General features: G+C 40.1%; 1 protein-coding gene across 4 annotated transcripts in view; it reads left to right on the top strand.

Moving 5' to 3' along the window:
* PCDH19 (protocadherin 19) overlaps positions 1-24,250 on the top strand; it is a 127,590-nt gene that overhangs the window by 37,757 nt on the left and 65,583 nt on the right. The window lies entirely within an intron of this gene.

Raw genomic sequence — 24,250 nt, forward strand, 5'->3', positions numbered from 1 at the left:
TGCCATAATTGCATATAGATACCTTCAGCCTCCAATTCAGCTATTTATTGGTATTTGATTTTAAATACTCATGTACGTATATATGGCTATATTTTTCTGGAAAACAAATTAATGACTGTTTGATGTGGTGAATTTGTGGGGCTGCTAGAAAACTGACTTAAACAGAGGGAAAGCTTTAATGAAATGATGGCTCATTTTCAGAGTGCCTATTTGATTTTCTTCTCCATTCATTGTTCCTGCAAAGATTCAAAATCCCCTAAAATGAAAGATTGTAGGATAAAATGCATCCTTTTTATTTTTAAACTGTGGAGAGCAAAGTATTTTAATGAGGAAATATATTATTTTTTCTCCTACAGACCAAGGGCTAATAGCCTGGAACTAGTACTTTGGCTCCCTAAAAAGTCCTGCAAGACAAGCCAATGATGGATTCTGAAATATTTTTTAGTTCCTTGTAATAGCGATTCATTCTCTGCTATGGTACACTAACTGGGAAACAAGTTGAAATGAAAGTTTGGGCACTTTTAGGATAATAGACTATATTTACCAAATCTTTAATAGTGCAGAGAGGCTAGTGGGTGGAGAATAGAAGAGCAAGAGGAAAGGTGAGATGAACGTGTGTCCAGGAGAGCATGACTTTTTATAAAGTTATGACTTTTGAATTGACATCTGTGGAATACACTTTAGCTAACTTTTTTCGTTCCATTTAGTCTTCAAGTAGACAGCAGTTAGGTTATTTATGCTGTATCTGCCTTTATGCTCTATGGTGTTACTTTTTTTTTATGTTCCCTGCATTGTTGGTATAATTCATTTTTAAAAAATTGAAGCATTGTTGATTTACAGTGTTGTGTTAGTTTCACATGTAGAGCAAAATGATTCATTTTTATATATGTATGTGTGTGTGTATGAGAAGGCAATGGCAACCCACTCCAGTACTCTTGCCTGGAAAATCTCATGGATGGAGGAGCCTTGTAGGCTCCATGGAGTCGCTAAGAGTCGGACACGACTGAGCAACTTCACTTTCACTTTTCACTTTCATGCATTGGAGAAGGAAATGGCAATCTACTCCAGCGTTCTTGCCTGGAGAATCCCAGGGGCGGGGGAGTGTGGTGGGCTGCCGTCTATGGGGTCTCACAGAGTCGGAGACGACTGAGCGACTTAGCAGCAGCAGCAGCAGCAGCAGTGTGTGTATATATGTGTGTGTGTGTGTATATATATATATATATATATATATATATATATATATATATGTATATACTTTTTCAGGTCCTTTTCCCTTATAAGTTATTACAAAATAGTGAGTGTAGTTCCCTGTGCTATACAGTAGGTCCTTGTTATCTATTTTATATATAGTAGTATGTATATATTCTGAATATTCATTGGAAGGACTGATGGTGAAGCTGAAACTCCAATACTTTGGCCACCTGATGTGAAGAGCTGACTCATTGGAAAAGACCCTGATGCTGGGAAAGAATGAAGGCGAGAGGAGAAGGGGATGTCAGAGGATGAGATGGTTGGATGGCATCACTGACTTGATGGACATGAGTTTGAGTAAGTTCCAGGAGTTGGTGATGGACAGGGAAGCCTGGGGTGCTGCAGTCCATGGAGTTGCAAAGAGTCGAACACGACTGAGTGACTGAACTGAACTGAACTGATGTATATGTTAATCTCAACCATCTCATTTATCCCTCCCCTCCCCCTTTTGTAACCATAAGTTTGTTTTCTATGTCTGTGAGTCTGTTTCTGCTTTGTAACTAAGTTGATTTGCACCACATTTTAGATTCTGCATATAATGGATATCAAATGGTATTTGTCTTTCTCTTTCTGGCTTACTTCACTTAGTATGATAATCTCTAGGTTGATGTCGTGTTACTTTGGTGAACAGGAGAAATTAGCTGTTTACAAGTGAAGAGTACAACAGGCACGGCTATGATATCCTTCTCCATGCAGTCTTCATCTCTGGCAGTCTCCAACTGTCCTTTTTATCTGGGCACTTTGGTAACACTATTAGCTGGCCTGTTCTCTTTTCTCTTGAGGAGAATTTCTTTTGTTTGGATGTTCTGTTACTTTCCCTTTTGGTCTATTCTTCTTTCAGTGGTTCTACTTGCCTATCTGGTGGTCTTTTCGAAAGTTCCAACCCAATGTCAATCTGGAGTGGGACTGGTAATGTCAAAATGGAAGGAGTCTTCAGGAATGATAGAAATGTTATGGGGGAAGCAAGTTGAGGGTAAGTGGATTTCTAAAACAAACAGGATCTTAGGCCTCATTAATGAAGAATAATTTCCTGATTATGCAAAGAATTAGCCCTCTGAATTCTTTGCTGCTCAGATTACATCTGGAGTATTATGTTCAACTTGGCATACTTTATTTTAAGTAGGACACTGACAGGCCACAGTAAGTTTCAAGAAAAGGTTAAGAAATTGATAAAAGGCCTGGAGACCACATCATTTATGGAACAAAGTTTCTATTGCTTTATTATAATAGAGGCAAAAACTCAGTTGCATGAAGTCAACATTATCATTGGTCTGCATTGGGAAAATGTACTGAAATGAAGGTACTGAAACCAAAGTGTCATAAAAGCGTAAAACATTCTTCTTCCTAATATTTGGACTTTGAATTAGTTGCTTTGAAAAATGTATACTGTTTGAACCCAGCACTAGCTAATTGTTTGATCAGAATAATAGCTTTTACATATTCAGCCTGAAGACTGGTTCTCAGGTATAAGGCCAAAATCTGATGGATAATTGGGGGATCATGAGGATTTCCCTCCCCCTTTTAGAGTGCTTTATTTATTTACTCTTCTCATCATTGAGGAATACCACTGCCAGAGGCAAAGTCTTAGAAAGTTTGGACTGATGGCTAGAATGCTATCTTTACATCGTCTTGACATCCTTTATGGCTTTGTAGTAGAGTGCTTTTAGTGGAGTTAGGAAAGAGTTAATATCTTGGCATAACCTTAGATGTAGCTTGTTTTTCTCTTAGGAATATTAAGAAGGTGAGCCTGTAGTGGGAAATTTTGAGATTTTCTGGTTTACAGACTTTCTAAAAGGCATTTCTAATCATCATCATCATCACTATCCCAAATGACAGAAGAAATATTAGCTTGTGAAAATAAATGTTCAAAAGGCAAATTTTATGAAATGGTTGGCCTCCGTTGGATCCCCATTATTTTTAGAGCATGTAGGGAGGGGTCACTCATACCTTTATTTACTAATTGTCTATCTTCTCATGCCTTATTCATTTATTTTTTAAAGCACAGGGGAAAAAACTTGTGAGGGAAGAGATCAGAGTAATCTTTGCACAAAAACACAATGTGTGCATTGTTGGCTTAAGGCCTGTAATAGACAGAAAGAGTCTGGCTTGAGAGCCATCCTGGCCCTGATTTCCAGGAAGGGAAGACACAGAAACATCATTCTCAGAGCAGAGAGAGAGTGTTTGTGAACAAGCCAAAATTTCCCTTGTTTCTTCCTGTGATCTTCCCTCATTTTGAAGTATTGGATGGGATCAGGCCTCCAGGGATGGCACTTCGTTAGGTGGTAATTGGGAGGGACTATGAACAAAGCTAGTGGAGGTGATGGAATTCCAGTTGAGCTATTTCAAATCCTGAAAGACGATGCTGTGAAAGCGATGCACTCAATATGCCAGCAAATTTGGAAAACGCAGCAGTGGCCATAGGACTGGAAAAAGTCAGTTTTCATTCCAATCCCCAAAAAAGGCAATCCCGAAGAATGCTCAAACTACCACACAATTGCACTCATCTCACACGCTAGTAAAGTAATGCTCAAAATTCCCCAAGCCAGGTGTCAGCAATACGTGAACCGTGAACTTCCAGTTGTTCAAGCTGGTTTTAGAAAGGGCAGAGGAACCAGAGATCAAATTGCCAACATCTGCTGGATCATCGAAAAAGCCAGACAGGTCCAGAAAAACATCTATTTCTGCTTTATTGACTATGCCAAATCCTTTGACTGTGTGGATCACAATAAACTGTGGAAATTTCTGAAAGAGATGGGCATACCAGACCACCTGACCTGCCTCTTGAGAAACCTGTATGCAGGTCAGGAAGCAACAGTTAGAACTGGACATGAAACAACAGACTGGTTCCAAATAAGAAAAGGTGTACGTCAAGGCTATATATTTTCACCCTGCTTATTTAACTTGTATGCAGAGTACATCATAAGAAACGCTGGGCTGGAAGAAGCACAAGCTGGAATCCAGATTGCCGGGAGAAAAATCAATAACCTCAGATATGCAGATGACTCCACCCTTATGGTAGAAAGTGAAGAGGAACTAAAAAGCCTCTTGATGAAAATGAAAGAGGAGAGTGAAAAAGTTGGCTTAAAGCTCAACATTCAGAAAACTAAGATCATAGCATCTGGTCCCACCACTTCATGGGAAATAGATAGGGAAACAGTGGAAACAGTGTCAGACTTTATTTTTTGGGACTCCAAAATCACTGCAGATGGTGATTGCAGCCATGAAATTAAAAGACACTTACTCCTTGGAAGGAAAGTTATGACCAACCTAGATAGCATATTAAAAAGCAGAGACATTACTTTGCCAACAAAGGTCCGTCTAGTCAAGACTGTGGTTTTTCCAGTGGTCATGTGTGGATGTGAGAGTTGGATTGTGAAGAAAGCTGAGTGCCGAAGAATTGATGCTTTTGAACTGTGGTGTTTTTTTTTTCTTTTTTTTTTCTCCTTTATTTATTTTTTTTTCAGTGGGTTTTGTCATACATTGATATGAATCAGTCATAGATTTACACGTATTCCCCATCCCGATCCCCCTTCCCACCTCCCTCTCCACCCGATTCCTCTGGGTCTTCCCAGTGTACCAGGCCCGAGCACTTGGCTCATGCATCCCACCTGGGCTGGTGATCTGTTTCACCATAGATAATATACATGCTGTTCTTTCAAAACATCCCACCCTCACCTTCTCCCACAGAGTTCAAAAGTCTGTTCTGTACTTCTGTGTCTCTTTTTCTGTTTTGCATATAGAGTTGTCGTTACCATCTTTCTAAATTCCATATATATGCGTTAGTATGCTGTAATGTTCTTTATCTTTCTGGCTTACTTCACTCTGTATAATGGGCTCCAGTTTCATCCATCTCATTAGAACTGGTTCAAATGAATTCTTTTTAATGGCTGAGTAATATTCCATGGTGTATATGTACCACAGCTTCCTTATCCATTCATCTGCTGATGGGCATCTAGGTTCCTTCCATGTCCTGGCTATTATAAACAGTGCTGCGATGAACATTGGGGTGCACGTGTCTCTTTCAGATCTGGTTTCCTCAGTGTGTATGCCCAGAAGTGGGATTGTTGGGTCATATGGCAGTTCTATTTCCAGGTTTTAAGAAATCTCCACACTGTTTTCCATAGCGGCTGTACTAGTTTGCATTCCCACCAACAGTGTAAGAGGGTTCCCTTTTCTCCACACCCTCTCCAGCATTTATTGCTTGTAGACTTTTGGATATCAGCCATCCTGACTGGCGTGTAATGGTACCTCATTGTGGTTTTGATTTGCATTTCTCTGATAATGAGTGATGTTGAGCATCTTTTCATGTGTTTGTTAGCCATCTGTATGTCTTCTTTGGAGAAATGTCTGTTTAGTTCTTTGGCCCATTTTTTGAACTGTGGTGTTGGAGAAGACTCTTGAGAGTACCTTGGACTGCAAGGAGATCCAACCAGTCCATCCTAAAGGAGATCAGTCCTGGGTGTTCATTGGAAGGACTGATGCTGAAGCTGAAATTCCACCTCATGCCACCTCATGCGAAGAGTTGACTCACTGGAAAAGACCCTGATGCTGGGAGGGGTTGGGGGCAGGAGGAGAAGGGGACGACAGAGGATGAGATGGGTGGATGGCATCACCGACTCGATTGACATGAGTTTGAGTAAACTCCAGGAGTTGGTGATGGACAGGGAGGCCTGGCGTGTTGCAATTCATGGGGTCGCAAAGAGTCGGACACGACTGAGCAACTGAACTGAACTGAACTGAACTGAGGGATCTAGCAGTACCTGGAAGGCAAGAGGGTGACCCAAACACTTTCAGGTTCTTCTCCGAAAAAGGCACAGCATCAGGCCATCATAAGAGGAAGGGAGCAAGCATAATATTCACATCCTTAGACTCCATAAAAGAAGAAAGGAGAGTGCTCACTCTGTTTCCCATGAAATGTGCAATTTTATGGCACTCTCTTCTTCTACTGTGTATGTTTAGTGTTGTGTGTATTAAGTCCCGTCAGGGTTCTTTACCAGTAGTGCCACCTGGGAAGCCCCTCTTGTAGAGCTGAGAGCAGGTGGGTTGGCCATGTGAAGAAAGTGAAGGTGTCCACCTACAGGCTACTGTAGGAAATACCTCCATCTTCTTTCCTACTTCTGAAAAGTAGACTAGGGTAATTTTTAAGAGAGTATCCAAACTATGGTCAGCTTGTCTCAGGACTCATCTTTATGCAAAGGCTACATGAACAATTTTAAAGTCATGAGCAACTGACCACTGGAGAAAACTTTTCCTAGCTCAAAAATGTCTCTGTGATTTAATTAGCTACCCTTTTGGACACTAATTTTTTGAGCACTGTACTGAATGTGGCTTGTCTTCCAAACTTTACAGAAGAGCCAACCCAAATTCAGTTTTGGATTTGTGGCTATAGGGAAGTTGTTTGAATTTATTCAGCATGCCTTATGATCTTTCTCACACCTGACACTCATACATAGCTTGCAAAATCAAGAATTAGAGCTAGAGAGAAGCAAACTCTTTCCCCCGAACAAATAATTTCTCTAGTTCCATCCCCTGCCTCAGGTCACATGTATCTGAAGGTAGTTCTGATTGCAAATGCCACTTAGGAGAACCTTCTATGTTGCTCTCTTTTCTATATACCCTTGTTATAGCACTAACAACATGTCATTATAATTCTCTCTTCACTTATCTGTCCCCAATACTAGAAATATGGACTCCTCGAGGGCAGGAGTAGAATCTATCTCAACTTCATACTCTTAGCATTTTCTATGGAGCCTGACACATAGTTTTAATAATATTTGTTAAATTAAATTATTTTGGGCCTAAGTTATGTATTACTTCCATTTGTTCCAAACTGGCAGTCAAGGACAGCTCTGAATGATCTCTTTTTGCTTTTCCTTCTATCCCCTCCCCCATTACTCTTATGTACCATTTTTTTAAGTGTTTGTTTCTTAGTTCGTGCAAAGAAGGGTCTTAAAAGTAGTATAGGATTTTCTGTGACTTATGTTTTTCAACCTGGGGCTGATGGCTTTGTCATTTTACTCAGCCTTTATATAGTACAGTCAAATTTGATTAATTGAGACTAACTTGGGGGAAGGCCAGTTGGAATTATAGAGAGAAAAGAAATGCAATTTTATTACTTTCAAGTTCATAGAGTAATAAGAAGTAAGCTAACAAAGCTCTTGCCAGGAAGTTTTGCCAAGTAGACGTCCTTGGATCTGCTTTAATGACTAAATAAGAATGATGTGCAATTAACATATTTATTGTTTGTAAATTGCTTCTAAAGTGCTTAAAAACAATTTATTCTCTTAAGTAGTTTAAACACTTCCCTTGTAATCTTGTTTACACCATAATTTGCTCTGCAAACCTTTTTAAAAATAGATACAGCAGCCTATCTCTATCAGAATGATCACCAAATATGAATTAGTGACGTCTGAACTACAAAGGTATTAGTACAACGTGGAGAAGAAACTAAGCCTGAGAATGATGCTTTGAGGAAGTGAGCAGAGCAAATCCCTCTTTTCCTGCTTAGTTTTTAGTCACAGAGGCAGGGCCTCAGTCTTATTTAGAGAGGAGAAAAGCTCCCTCACCAGGAAGCAACACTTGCCATCAGTCTAGCCCCCCTCAGTAGTCTAATTCCAGTTTCCACTGAGGCAGTAAAAATGAGCAAATTTACCTTTTCGATAATTTCACTATGATCAAACAATCCCCAGCGGGCACTAATAGAAGATACTGTATTTTGATTGCAGTTTATCTCTAGCAATTATAGATGAGCAATTTAAGTGGCAACAAAGCAAGTCATTTGCTAGAATGAGACTGTATTTCACTGAGCTTTATCATTTCACCTTTTTTTTTCAGATTACTCAGCTAAAGACAATCTGTTTCCTTGGGTGGATCATACATCCTCTTTTTGCAGTATCCTGAGGAACAATTACTTTTCTTAATGATAGGATATTGACAAATGATTTACAAACATCATTTGTACTAAATTTTACTTTTCCCTCCCTTGAGGAATTTTGTTGACAGAATTTATAGCATTAGGTTTTACTCTTTGAGGACTTCTTAGGAGAAATAACAGGAAGAAGTTGGGCAGGTGGAGAGGGATGAGTCCTGGCCTGGTGGCCAAAGAGCTGAGTTCTAAACTTATGTCTGGGTTTCTAAAACCCAACTGTGATACTTTGAGGGTGGTAGTGAGCTTCCCTGGGCCCATTTCCTTGTCTTCAAAATATTGAAAGTGTGTGTGTGAGAGAGAGAGAGGGACACAAAGAGAGATTAGATACTCTCTAAGATCTTTTTGAGCTTTAATACTCTCTGGGTAATTGATTCTGTGATGGTCATGAGGCCAAAAGGCAATTTTTCAAAGCCTAGGGCGTAGTATGGTCAGACCGCACTAATGACTTCAAGAACCTTTGCAAATGACCACATTTGGCAGAAAAGCAATTGAAGACTCTGTCACGATATAAGAAATAATTAATATTGCATAAAAGGATGGATTTTTTAATTTATGAAAGATAGAACTTAGCGGAGACCATAGACTGAAAATAAAAGCAGTGTCAGCTGACTGGGTTTCCATTTCCTACTGTCTAGAAAGTTAGACCGAGTGGAAGGCCCCCTAGTCTGTGAAACAGGGGCTTTAGGCTTTTGCTCTGACTCTGCCAATAATTGGCTATTGATCTTGAATTAAAAAAAACTCGCTGGGACTCAGTTTTTCCATCTGTTAAAAAGGGAAAATAATACCTTGCCTATGTACTTCTTAAGACTGCTATGGTTATTGGAAAAGATCATAGGGCAAGGCTATATGAAAAAACAGTTGCCATACTGAAACAAGGTGCCATTTAAGAAAATAATTTTTAAAATTGGACCATCGAGAGACACAGCCCAACAAATGTTTCTCACTGTATTAGATTGTAAAAACCGTCTTTAAAGGTGCAGATGATATCATGTTCTATATGATGTACATGTATACTGACATATTAGTAAACATGGCACTCAAATTTTTTAGGTTCTCAAATGATTCTTTGGATGAATGAAAGAGATGGGTTTACAGGGATGGGGAAACAGAAGGCTAGTTTTTACTTAAGCCAGTTCTCCCTACAATCTAAATTCCTGAGAAATGTTAAAACAAATACAAGTTGAGGAAGCACAATAGCCTTTCTTAAAAGAGCTTTGCAAGAATCCTTTCATTTCATCTATGAAAGAGGCAAATGAGTTCTTCCTATCTGATGGATGGGTCTACCATCAGCTAACATTAGCTAATGCTAACTAACAAGTAGTGGGTGAGTACCTGCTCTGTGCCAAAAATGGTAACAGCCACTGAAGCCCTTAAGTTTCCAGTCTCGTGTGGCTGACACATAGGTAATACAATGTGTTAAATGATGTGATAGAGGTAAATCTACTCTTTGTATTTCCTTAGGTCACCAAGAGCATCACATTTCAGGACTGGAGAGTCCTGAGTCACAGGTCAACAGTCTTCCTAAGGCAACCCTGTCCAAAAGAATTTTATGGGTTGATGGGAATATTCGATATCTGTGCTGTCTAATATACTAGCCACTAGCAACATTTGCCTCCTGAGCACTTGAAAGATGGCTACTGTCATTGAGGAACTAAAAATTTAACTCATTTTTTGCTAAATTTAAATAACTACCTACCTATGTCTGTGTTATTGGTTATAATATCTATGCCATTGGGCAGCACAGCTCTAAGGAATGGTAAAATGAGCCCACAGTCAGGCTCAGGGTGGTTATGAGTTGAACTCTCTCATTGCTTTGGATCTTAGAAGGCCCTGGTCAAGCTGCTGTAGCCCTTTAACCATGTTTTTCTATCCACACACTACACTAGTCTTTGAATGGCTCATTTCCAGATGAAGGTTCTGAATTATGCATGCTAATATGCTTTACTTAACCCTGGGATGAGGTTTTCTTTCTTTCTTTTCTTAAAAAGAGATACCGTGACAGTTCAATCATAATAGAGAAAGCAAATGGGGTGAAGAAAAACTAGTTTATAAAGGCTTTTAAAGTGTCTCAAATCTTGCTTTTCACATAATTTCAGATGGTGTGAGGTCATTTCAACTCTCTTTAATCTGAATATTCTCTCTCTCTGTCTACACACACACACACACACATACACAGAGGTACACATGCACTCCAGTTAAGGTGTTGAATCAGCAATTAGAGAAGTTGGGTCTATATATACATGGCTTCCCAGTAGTACTAGTGATAAAGAATCTGCCAGCGAATGCAGGAGATGTAAGAGACATGGGTGTTCGATCCCTAGGTCAGGAAGATCCTCTGGAGGAGGGCATGGCAACTTACTCCAGTATTCTTGTCTGGAGAATTTCATGGACAGAGGAGCCTGGCAGTCTACAGTCCATAGGGTTGCAAAGGGTCAGACAGGACTGTAGTGACTGAGCATGCACAAAGCAAGACTGTTCACTGCATTATTTCTTTTTCTGATAGTACAGATAGGGGGAGAATGAGATAAAATATCCTGTAAGAAACCTCAGAAAAAAAAACCAGAACTTTACATTGGAAATTTTGTTGGAAATAGAAATGAGTATTCAAGAGAAATCAAGTTTATAACCTGATAATCAGATGACTTGTTTGTCTGGCAGTTCACTTTTAGAAAGCATCTGTACAGTTATTATTTTATTTCATCTTAATAGCAACTCTATAAGATAGTCAGGACAGGTGCTATTTCCATTTTATAGATTAGGAAATTGCTGGTCAGAGAGGTTCAGTGATTTCTACAAGATCACACAGCCAGTAGGAACTTTATATTTACATTGAAGGCTGTATTTGGAAGGTTTCTTTGAATAGTCTGTGATCCTTTCTAAGCTTAAAACAACCTGAAGAAACAATCATCAGGCTGACTTATGGTCCTAGCTGAATCTGTGTCTACCAGGAACAAGCATTTTTTAATATGGAGATGCAAAAACACAAACACTTTTCCCTCATAAAAATTCTATGTAATATGTGTGTATCTCTGTGTATGTTATGAATGGAGATATGACTGCCCACACCTGTTTGTACTGGTTGAATCTCAAACAAAATCTCTCGTTATCAAGTAGACACAAGTATTGGGTAGATTAGGATGAAGCGTGAGGGTGCTAGTTTGTTTGAGAGAAGGGTGTGTGTATACAGAAAAGTGAATGGAGAAAGAACTAAGAAGAAAGCTGGGGAGGGAGAATGCTAAAAACTGTATGGGGAAAGGAATGTAGAAGTTACTTGTACAGGTTGAGGGGTAGGACTGCCAGGCACAGTGCAGTGTTATGTTTCTGACTTTCTTATTTTTTTTTTTTTTTTGATAGTTAAGTTTGGAATTATTCCTGGTTTTTGCTGCTGGGAGTCTGATGGGAGAGGGGGGGTGAGGTGTTTCCCCTAATTATTTCTTAATCTTCCTGCAAGAGGAAATTGCTCTAGTTGTGTTCACCACCCTTGAACCTGTCATGTTTAAGCAAGCTAGGGTATTTATTTTTTCTCCCAAATAGTACACCCAGTCATCCGGTCCTAATTACTTCTATTTCATTGCCTTTCCTAGAATCTTAATGAGGTGTGGCCTGTGAGTGCAGGACTTGCAATGAGAAATCTTGAAGTCTGGTTTTGGATGTGACACTGCTCCTCTCTAGCAGAGGGCAAGTCTTTTAACCTGTTTTGTCCTGCTGTTAATGCGGTTAATAATATTTATTTAGCTTATGATAGTAGCAGTGAGATTAAGTAGTTAATGTTGGTTAAGAGGGGAAAAAAAGAAAAATGGGGCAAAGTTTTCTGTATTGTGTCCATTTCCAAAAGCTAATTGTTTCAGGATGATATTGACAGGAGGCACCTGCTCCATTGCACTCATCAAGCACCTCCTGGAAGTCTCGCTGACTGGATGCATGAGACAAGTGATCAGGGCTGGTGCGCTGGGATGACCCAGAGGGATGGGATGGGGAGGGAGGTGGGAGGGGGGTTCAGGATGGGGAACACATGTAAATCCATGGCTGATTCATGTCAATGTATGGCAAAAACCACTACAATATTGTAATTAGCCTCCAACTAATAAAAATAAATGAAATAAATAAATAAAATAAATTAATTAATTAAAAAAAAGAAAAGCAAAATTCTTCAGTTCTGTACCATAAGCTTTGTAGAAAAATGTAACCACCTTCAGGCCCAGTTTCCACCTTGGCTGTCTTTTTTGCCGTCTAAGAATATTCCTCTGTCTTATGGTTGCTCTAAGGTTGAGTACATTTTCGCTGTCTCCTGAAACCTTTTTAAACATTCTGAAATTCTTTTTGATGAAAAATTCATATAAATGAAAAGCGTATTAGTAATTGTTGTTCTGTTGTTACACTGCATAAGTGCATTACAGATTTCTAATACTCTGACAATTTCAAGTTGCTGATAATATTAGCCACTTTTCCAAGTGTAGTTATGGCTTTACTGTGCATGGTTGCTGGAACTCTTATGTCGGATCTGTTTACAAAATCAGGTCAAATTCTAGCCTGCCCTCACCACCCCCTTCCCAGCATAAAATGAGAAAGTCTATTAGGATCTGGGTGGATAGGTAGGGGTTTTGAAAGAATGAGTATACATTTCCATTACTTCCTTGAATCAATCCTCTTTCGCTGCTGCTGCTGCTAAGTCGCTTCAGTCGTGTCCGACCCTCCGTGTCCTCATAGACGGCAGCCCACCAGGCTCCTCTGTCCCTGGGATTCTCCAGGCAAGAACACTGGAGTGGATTGCCATTTCCTTCTCCAATGCATGCATGCATTCTAAGTCGCTTCAGTAGTGTCCAACTCTGTGCGACTGTATGGACAGCAGCCCACCAGGCTCCTCTGTCTGCAGGATTTTCCAGGCAAGAATACTGGAGTGGGTTGCCATTTCCTTCTCCAAATCCTCTTTCTATTGCTCCTCATTTGTGTGTCATGAAGTGATGCTGAAGTGTAAGTTCTGTCTTGCTTCCAACACAGATTTTCTGCAGTGCTTGTGTAAGTCACTAGAAACTGGAGGCTACCACGGATTTCCTTCAGTGCCTAATAATTTCAACAGAACCGAATGCCCTTTATTTAAATTCTGGTCATAATTAGAGGGTTGCCAATGGTAAGCAACCATGGAGTCTGATTTTGAGAAATGTTTATTGTACCTCGTTAAATTTGAAATTAGTACTTAAAAGATCAGAAATAAATAATCTGTTTTCATTTTGGTGACAGTAAATATAAATGGATGCCATGTGTGCACATTATTGCCTATATGTCTCCCAGTAAACTGTGTTTGCCATGGTCATCAGAATAACTACACCAAAAGAGAACTATGGAAGATTTCATTGACTACAAACAAGAAAATGATCTATTGTGTTGCATCTAATTAGAAAATATAAATATCAGAAGCTAACACATTCACTATTTTTAAGATGGTGTAGACTTGGTTGTTTTTTGTCAGCATGATCACATATTACAGGCTTGAGCAACAAGCCGGTACAAGGGAAATGAATTTAGAATGATATGCCAAAGGCTGTTTCTGCTTCACTCTTAAATAAGCTTGTGGAGGCCACTGGGCTTTAAGTGATGTATAATATAAATAATGAGATTGGGTCTGGAACTGGATTTGGGGGTGTTGTTTGGGCCCACAGGCACAGGGTCACCCGCAGCTTTCCCTCCAAATATTTTGAAAGTTTTTCAGCTGACAAGGCTTGCTCAATAGAAATTTCACTCTGCAGGCAGTCAGGACTCTGTAGCTGCTAAGTAGTAGAGAATTGAGGCCAATAAAATAGAATTTAGCAGTGCTCACTTCGGCAGCACATATACTAAAATTGGAAAGAATTCAGCAGAAATGGACCAGAGTGCTGAACCTTCTCTAAGCTGTGTTGCTCAGTCATGTCTGACTCTTTGCAACTGCATGGACTGTAGCCTGCCAGGCTTTACTGTCCATGGGATTATCCTGGCAAGAATACTGGAGTGGGTTGCCAGAAGGACTCAAAGATAGGCTGGATTCAGGAGAGCTCATACTGTGGATCCCTGGGACATTGCTGTGGGAGGTCTTATACTGGTTTCTTATTGTCAGTTGGATCAATTTTATCAAATCATAGCTTCTGAAAATGAAGCTACCCCATAAGTCATCACTAGTCATCTTATGTCACCTTGTAAAAATGGTTGTCATTATCTCTAAAGGACAATTGAAATGGTCACCAAGGTTGCAGGGAAGAAAGTAGCTCATTCCTGGAGCCATCTCCGTCTGGAGAACTATCTGCAGTAGTATGTGCCAAGTTTTTCTTTTGTCTCTCTGCTATGCTATACTCTCTTGACCCATTCACAAAAAGTAGCCAAGAAAGTCATTCAGAGAAAAATAGGTATAAAGCAGGCTAAGTACTTCTCTGATGTTACCATCTTGTGTTTGCTTTCCATCTCAGTAGTAGGTCATGCCAAGAACAGTGTTCCTGGGGTTTTTTCTTGTTGTTCTTGTTTTTGTGACTTGTTCTAGCTGAGTCCAGAGAAGGCAATGGCAACCCACTCCAGTACTCTTGACTGGAAAATCCCATGGACAGAGGAGCCTGGTAGGCTGCAGACCATGGGATCACGAAGAGTCGGACACGACTGAGCGACTTCACTTTCACTTTTCACTTTCATGCATTGGAGAAGGAAATGGCAACCCACTCCAGTGTTCTTGCCTGGAGAATCCCAGGGACGGCGGAGCCTGGTGGGCTGCCGTCTATGGGGTCACACAGAGTCAGACACGACTGAAGCAACTTAGCAGCAGTAGCAGCAGCTAGCTGAGTCAGTATTTAATGTGGCTGTAGCACTTAACCTGTGTGTTTGTTTTCTTGGCTGTTTAAGTGGGGAAGTAACAGTTGGCACCTGCTTGTAAAGTACTTTAATATTTGGGGATGAAAGGCACTCAGCCTGCAAAATAGCTTTAATGTGTGGTAGTTACATATTTGGGGATGATGATTACCCTCCAGATTTTGTTCCACTGGCGAATGTGGTTGATAGCTATTTACTTCTCAGGTTGAATTTTGTTTATGTGGGATGAGATGGTTTGACTCATGTGATTGGGTTAGTCATTTTATTTACTCTAAAACTACTTGTATCCACACCAAAGTCTTGTTGTTTTTGCATTCCTGTATAGAATAAGCATTAACTGGTTCTTCAGAGCTTTTTATGAGCAGATATTATTTTCAAGTGCACTGTACCCCACAAAGGACTTAGAAAAGGGTCCCAGAGAAGAACAGAAAACTGTTCTTATCTATATAATGGGATGGTGTTTAGTCTGGTCATTCAGTAGGCTCTTTGTCTCTGAATTGCATGGATTCCTACAGAAAGTTCCTAGGTTTCTCGAGGAGGCCTTTGTAGTAAAATATGTACTGGGTTGCTCTTCCAAAGTCATAACTTTGACCCAATAAAAGATGAGGGTAGAAAAAAGTGCTTTCTCTAAGCTGCGTTTGTCACCTCTAGGTAGTCTTTTTTGATGGTGCCAGTGAAATTTTAACAGTGATGATAAAAGGCCACCAAGAGGGGAACTCTTTCAACTTGACTTGGATATTAACTAAATGGCCTATGTTTCCTACTGATAGCCCTGTCTGCAAGCCACTGGAATCCTAGAGTGTTCTTTCACATGAAGAAAAGTAGCTGCCACACTGTCAGTCTATGGCTCAGAGTTCTACAGATAAGACAAAGCTTTATCTTTTCACAGAAATTTTATCTACCCTGTTTTGGAAACACTATCATGTGTCATTACTGCCATTCCCAGAGATATGGCAGGACTGATGGATGATGGGCAGGAATCACCTAACCATGGCATCTTATCCTTGGCAGTTATATCTAGACTACTGTGTATTTATAAGGTCATTGTTGGGAGTAAGGACAGAGAACAAACTGTAACTACAGAAAACAGTGGGCAGAAGGGATGCTTTCTGAAGAAACAAACCACCTTGGCCTTACAGATTTGGTCATCTGCTTTAACAGTAATAAGAAGCTTTATTCTTAACCTCTTCCACCCCTTCTCTGGTCTTTCATTGATGGATTCATTACATGAGTACTTGCTAAGTGTCCAGGGTTGTGGCACTGAGACTTCAAAAGAAAACTTCCAGTCTAGTTGGAGGATATATTGACATACTACACATGAAATAATCATAGAACCTGTGGAAAAGAATAAGTACATCACGTAGTCTGTACACTAAGTGCTGAGAACATGTTAAGCTGTGTGGGATGGTCAGGGATGTAGGCATATTAGAAATGAGGGTTGAGATATGAGGGAAGTAGAGGACTTGGTATTGGATGACTGCTCAGCTAAAGATTCAATTTCAAGTTAACTTAGTTGGTAAAGAATCTGCCTGCAATGCAGAAGACCTGGGTTTGATTTCTAGGTCGGGAATATCCCCTGGAGAAGGAAATGGCAATCCACTCCAGTATTCTTGCCTGGAAAATCCCACGGACAGAGGAACCTGGCAGGCCACAGTCCATGGGGTCGCAAGAGTTGGACACGACTTAGCGACTAAACCACTAATGCTAAATGTAACAGGGAACCATTGAAAGGTTTCTTTGAAGCCTTGAAAAGAGAAATGTTGTGATGAAAATAGTGGGCAAGAAAGGTTATTCACATAGCATTTTGCAGAATGGGCAAAAGGCAGATAGAGATGAAGAAGTACTGGCACAAGGTGATGAAGGCTGTGGAAGTGGAGCCAAAGGGGCATGCTATTTGTAAGAATTTTATAAGCTTTATAACTCATTTGGTAGGAGAGGGAGGTTCCCTGTATTTGTGATGTGGGTTTGTATGTGTAGCAAATATAAAGGCCAAATTCTCCTATGTGTGTCACCTACTATCATCAAGCCATTAGGGTGCTAATTAATTCCATAGTGGAGAAGGAAATGGCAACCCAATCCAGTATTCTTGCCTGGGAAATCCTATGGACCTTGTGGGCTGTAGTCCATGGGGTTGCAAAAGAGTCGGACACCACTTAGTGACAGACTTTAGTTACATTGAGTTGTGGTACAGTTCTCAAAGGTGCACTCCATAGCATGTGCACAAGTATAACCCTCCCTAGCACAGGGTCTACCAGTTTGTTACCTCCTTGCTGGTTTAGTCTATATCTTTTTCTTTTTCTTTTTTTTCATTCTCAGGGTTTGGTGCATGTTTATTGAATGTAGGAATGAATACAAAAAAAAAAAAAAAACAACGAATGACTGAACAAGAGTCATTTTGTTTTAGAATCCTAGAATTTGGGGGGCTTGAAGGGAACACTGGCATCACTTGGGTTGTTCTCTTTATTTCCTAGATAGATAAATTAACACTTCGAGAGGGATCAAGTGCTTTATTCAAGGCCACTAATGAGTCAGTGACAGACATGAGGAGAGAATTCAGTTCACCCCCTCCCCTACATCACATTGCTTACTGTAGTCAGACTGTGTGTGTATGTGTATATGAGAATTAGTGCTAATGTGTACATAGGCATGGCTAGTGGAAGTTTACTTAGCTTGTTTTCCAGTTCAGGGTAATTCTAGTGATGGCAGCTCTGGGGATGGTGCCTTTTATTCTGTCTTCACTAATTTCTCATTCAGCTTCTGCTGTCTGGATGAATGAGTCTTTGAATATACATTCTAGCTGCAGGCATGTTAGCTTTATTTTTATATAGAATTTACATTTTCATTTTTATGTGCCAAAGATAGTAAGGAGGGAAAGGCCATTTGTCAATTCATTTCCTAAAAAAATTGCCTTTGTGAGAAGATGCTATTTGAACATCTAAAGCAGCAGTAACTTTCAGAAAAAGGTTATGAGTCTTATCATATGATCAATAGGTACAATTATCATTATTAGACATCAGCAGTTAAAAAAAGAACCAGCATTTAAAAATCGTTTTGCTGTGCATCTGATTTGGGATTCTAGTTTTCCTGTTTGTATTGATAAAATGACTGAGTGAAAAATTAAAAAGAAATTAGTTAGCAGATTGCAGCTATAATGTTTTTCAGTTTGATGGGACTTTTAAAGTATAATTTAAAATGGCTGTTCAGTTTCAAATGAAAACCTTAGGGTTTTCGTCTCAGCATCTGTAACCCTTTTTAACTTTATAGTGTGACCTGGGGATTTGCGCCTCTGGGCAAAGATTCTAGTCCTGGATATCTGCATTTACTGGGCTTCTTTCTCCTTAAGGTTGAAGTCTATCCTGGTGATAAAGACTGGTGACTGAGAGTCACAGTCACTCTTACAGAGACTAGGGCACAACTCAGTGAACTGTGAAAGTAATGCAAAATGACAATTAAAGTAGGGCATTCTGGTACCTTGGGGGCCTGACAAAGTGGAAGTATTTGACCTGTGATGTGCCAGACTCATTAACATAATAACATTCCACCTACCCCAAAGTCTATCTAGAAACCTCACACATCCAGAAAGAAGATGAGAATTGAAAGTAGTTAGCAAAGAAGGCTCCTTGCAGGTAAAACAAAAACAAAAACAAAAACAAAACAAAACAAAAACAACTAAACAACAACAAAACCCAAAACATTATAGAAAAGTCCTTGCAGTAAAGATCATGCCATTCCCCTCTTAGAAAAACATCTCATTTGTCTATCCAGAACTTAAGTCGCATTTTCTAGACTATTCTAACAAACATATAGTTTCCAAGAACACAGCAGAAAAGTATCAAAGTTGAAATGCAAGAGGAGCTGCTTTTGGTGTACTCATAGCACTGAGAAGTAACAATATTGAGTGTTTTATGGCAAGTTGCTGGGAGACATATGTTAAAAATTAAAGTTAAGAACTCAAAAAACACAGTGTTTTGGAGTCAGTGAGTATACAGGCAAAACCTGCATGGTACAGTGATTTATGTTTAGAAAGGTGCTTCAGAGGAACCATTAAGAAACCGCAATAACTTTCAAAAACAAGGCAGTTTGTTGCAACATTTTTTAAATAGCTAGAACATGGAAGCAGCCTAGGTGTCCATTGACAGATGAATTGATACAGAAATTGTGGTATATATATATGATGGAATATTACTCAGCTATTAAAAAGAACACATTTGAGTCAGTCCTAATGAGGTGGATGAACCTAGAGCCTATTGCACAGAGTGAAGTAAGTCAGAAAGAGAAAGACAAATATTGTATATTAATGCATGTGTATGGAATCTAGAAAGATGGTACTGATGAACCTATTTGCAGGGCAGCAATGGAGATGCAGACATAGAGAACAGACTCGTGGACACAGTGGGGGAAGGAGAGGGTGGGATGAATTGAGAGAGTAGTGAGGAAACATATACATTACCATATGTAAAACAGATAGACACTGGGAATTTGCTGTGTGACACAGGGAGCTTAATCTAGCGCTCTGTGACAACCTAGGGGGGTGGGATGTGGTGGGAGATGGGAGGGAGGTTCAAGAGACAGGGGACATATGTATACCTGTGGCTGATTCATGTTGATGTATGCCAGAAACCAGCACAATATTATAAAGCAATTACCCTCCAATTAAAAAAAAAAGGCATAATGGGTAGGATTTTAAACCAAAGTTTTAGTCCTTAGAGAAGAAAGTTCTAAGCTATCCAAAAAACTCTGCTATCCACAAATATTTATTCTTTATGTTTTCAGAAAATTCAGATTTGATTAAACCTAAACAAAGTGAGAAGTCTGTTCTTAGTGAATCCTAGGATAAAGAATTCTAATTAGAGAAAGGGTTTGGGAGGAATATGTTAAATGATAGGAAAGTGACACTGTTGAGACTGGGAATATAATTATTATTATAAAAATACTATATAATAAAAGTTTGCTCTAGACCCATTTTTTTAATGTCAAAATTTAGATTTTTTTCAGAAACAAATGTTCTTGTCTCTTTGCTGTGTTCTTGTGTTAACTTGGCTGTCTCATTGGAGATGGGGACATTTCCTAGTGAAATTAATGTGACATTTACAGAAAATTTCCCCTCTCAAATGTTTCATGTTATTTCCCATTTAGAATACTTAGAGAGGGGACTGGAATAATGTCAACCAAATTTTGGTTAAATAAGGCTAACTGGGAGCCAATACATTCATGCAAAAAAGAAAAGCTCTTTTATTATTTCCTAAAATGTGTATTTCTTTTGTCATTTTTTAAGCCTTTGTTGAGATGACCTTGGTAGATAATCTGGCAAAAGAGATGCCATCTTCTGGGCTTGCCTTAGAAAACACAGCACATCGGGTCAAAGCCAGTGTCTGGTCTTTTGCCCAAGACAGTTCTCCACTCTGGATGTCTGTTAGGATTACCTAGGAAGCTTTTAAAAAGTACTAATGCCTGGGCCCCACTCCAGACCAGTTGCCTCAGAATCTCTTGGAGTGGGATCTTCTCAACAGTATTAAAAAAAAAAAATTCCCTAGTTGACTCTAATGTGCAGTTAGGGCTGAGAACCACTGGCTTAAGACTTGCAAACTATTCATTAAGAAAAATTATTTCCTTCTTCGGGGTGGTCTGAGTCTCACTCTTTGGTCTACCTGAAGTGTGAAAAAAAATATACTTTTTCAGTGCATTTGGATTTGAGCACACACTTTGAATCAGTACAAGCAAGAATACTTGATATTAGTTTACCCTGACTCATCATAGGCCATCTATGGCCAGTTGGCTCAGTTGTTTGGATTGTAGTCCTAATGAGGCCAGAATAGTATATCTTCTCCAATTATTAATAGAATAATTCTGTTGCATAGGTTGTTTCCATAGTTCTCACCAAGCTGCCTCACAAAGAGACCTGAGACTGATTACAGAGGCAAAAGGCAATGGATGACTCAGCATAGCTCCATCTACTATGGGGAAATCGGTTCTAGGAACCTGCCTCATGACTAGTGCTTCTAATTGCATGAGGATGTAGCATGGGCCATCTGTCTATTATGGTTTGTGCTGGTTTGGGGGATAGAATATTTACATTTGAAGGTCAGGACAGATGAAAATGGGTGGTGGGGGTCGGGGGTTTACCCTTTTAGAGTAAAAAGAGAAAGATAGCAAGGTGATAAGCTTCAATGATGCTTTCCTACCTACAGTGGCAGATCATGCCTGGCATATCTGTCCAGGTTAACCCATCTGTATACCACAGCAAGGGAAAGAGAATTGCTAAGTTCCTATAAGTAAGTCTTCTAGACCTGTGCCCTCCAATAACTCAGTGCCTGTGAGTGGGAATCCTCAAAGGTGAGATATAGTATTCCATTAGGACCAAGAAGTAGTACAGTCACGAGGGATAAATGTGTATGGTTTAGCTTATTTGCCCAGAGTTCTGTCATGTCTCCACAGGGCTCTGTATTTGATGCACAGTGCACACAGATTGGACATCCATATATGCAAGGTGGTATGAAATATTTTACCTGAAAACTGATTTAATGTGGCAATATCTTGGAATGTTGCTCATCCTTTCTGTGCAAAGCTAGTATCCTCCTTTCTTTTACATCTGTGTCTCTGTTAACTTCCTTGAAAAAATGATTTAGGAAGTTTGGAGGCTGCGATGAAATGTGTGCTACATGGTACTCTTTTATTGCCCAAATGGGGCAAATCCCAGATCCTATTTGGGAATCCATGTTCTGAAGGAAGCAGAGGATAAGGATTTCTACCATTCCTACCATGAGTTATGACAAATGCACTTGAAATTCCCCTTAGGATTTATTTTCTGTTATGTCTATTTTAGGGCTTCCCAGGTGGCGCTAGTGGTAAAGAACCCGCCGGTCGATGCAGGAGACATAAGACATGGGTTCGATCCCTGGATCGGGAATATCCCCTGGGGGAGGGCATGGCAACCCACTCCAGTATTCTTGTCTGGAGAATCCCCTGGACAGAGGAGCCTGGCAGGCTACAGTCCATAGGGTCGCACAGCTGGACATGACTGAAGCAAATTAGCACACATGAATGCATGCCTATTTTATAGAGGAGGAAAGTGAGACACATAGAAATTAAGTAATTTGCCCAAGGTTGCATAAACTAATAATTAAACTCAGTGCTTAATCAGTTCCCTGTTTTATTTGGGCAGAATCCTTGTGTGTGTGGGGTGGGGGCAGTTATCATGTTTCGTGTACTAAGTCACTTTAGTTGAGTCTGACTCTTTGCAACCCTATGGACTGTAGCCCACCAGGCTCCTCTGTCCATGGGATTCTCCAGGCAAGAATACTAGAGTGGGTTGCCATGCCTGCCTTCAGGGGATCTTCCCAACCCAGGAATCAAACCTGCATCTCTTACGTCTACCTGCATTGGCAGTCGGATTCTTTACCACCAGCACTACCTGGGAAGCACTTAGCAGATTTCTGCTTATTAAATTATATATTGTACTGAATATCATAGAAGAACACATTTACCCAACACTATTTTTGCCTTTTATATGGTGTAAAAATTAATTCAAGAAGTGCTTGTTGGTTGACTCACTGATGGATAACCTCTTCCAGCACTGTATTCCCAATGCAGCTTCAAGTTTGCTTCCTCCTCTTGTATTTATGTTTGCAACAATTTCAGCCTCCATTTTCTTATGAACCAATTAGAAATGAACTAACCCTTTTGATTTTAACTCTCCCCACCCATTCCTTCCAACAACACCAAAACTTACTTGTGATTTTCATTAAAGGGGATTTTATCCTTTAGAAAAAGCCAGTGTGCTTGCATATGTGCATGCTCAGTCGCTTCAGTCATGTCTGACTCTTTTCTGACCCCATGGACTGTAACTGGCCAGGGTCCTCTGTCCATGGGATTCTCCAGGTAAGAATACTGTAGGGGGTTGCCATGCCCTCCTCTGGGGAATCTTCCCAACCCAGGGATTGAGCCTGTGTCTCTTCTGTTTCCTACACTGGCAGGCAAGTTCTTTACCACTAGTGCCACCTGGGAAGCCCAGATATAATTACACAGCTCATCTTCAAATAAGGGGCATGGGGAGAACATGGGCATGCACTTGTAAGTACAGGAGAGTGATGGGGATTTAGTTTTCTTCTCCTTACATTCTCTTTCTCTCACCTACTTGCCACCCCCATCCACACCTACTCTAGATACTTAGAGTCCCTATCCAGACTGTTGGCCATTTGGTACTCATGTGGTAGAAATACTATCACCTGTCCTGTTTTCTTGTTTTCAAGGAGTCTGAGCTCCCTGAAACCTAAAGCTGCATCTAAGAGCCTAGCATAGTTCATGTGTGCCATGTAGTCATCTGAAAGGAATCTGCTGTTTGTTAGCTCGACAGCTATTGTGTTTCCTTTCACAGGCACTTTTCAGTTGAAGTGATTTCAGAAGGCCCTAAGGAATGGTGAGAATGGTGAGAATTTCTGGTAGATTGGCAGGAGGGCAGAGGAGATGGGCATTTTTTCAGTTTATACAGTGATTAACGAGAGTAGTACTTTAGTTTTGGACATAAGATCAAAGTTTTTAGGACCTCCAGTTACTTCAGTGTTGACTTTTCGCTGTGTTTCCCCCTCCTAAGGCTGACCCGCCTTCAATCCGCCCCCAACCTCTGGATGCTTAGCAGCTATTTTCCCAACTTTTATCTGGCAGGTATTCTGCATTTGCTTTTGTAAAGCTGTTGTTCAGGCAGTCTACTGTAACCACATTAGACAGTGTGTTTTAATGATAGGAGCTGAGACAGGGCTTTACTTTCAAACTTCATGTTTCACATGAAAGGCTTTGGCACCCCCTGTGGACTGCTTTTCACCCCGTTTTAGGTGTAATACTTGTTTGCCTTTATATCTGTGATAAAATGAAGGCCTCCCTATATAACCAGTGCTGAGCAAAATGTCTTAAAACAAAGGGAAGTGCAGAGTTTAAATCCACAGTGGGGGATTACCTTGCCTGCATTTCCATATCTGTGGAATAAATATTTTAACATGTTAATTATCTACTACTAATAAAAATACCTTTGAACTTCCAGTCAATTTGATGGGCACAGAATTGTGTTCACTGGGGAATGGGAAGCAATTAGTTTCTGTAAAGAGTTTTGGTCATGCTGTATCTTCCCTAAGTGGTTGCGTGGTCAGTAGTCAGGGGTATTCTAGGAGATGTTTGTGTCAAGTTCATCTTCCTCTGGCCAGGGGACTGCCTCCACAGAGCCCCCAGGACCCCAAGGAGATGGCAGGTATTCGT

Source organism: Cervus elaphus, chromosome X (genome assembly GCF_910594005.1).
Source record: "Cervus elaphus chromosome X, mCerEla1.1, whole genome shotgun sequence".
Taxonomy (NCBI): domain Eukaryota; kingdom Metazoa; phylum Chordata; class Mammalia; order Artiodactyla; family Cervidae; genus Cervus; species Cervus elaphus.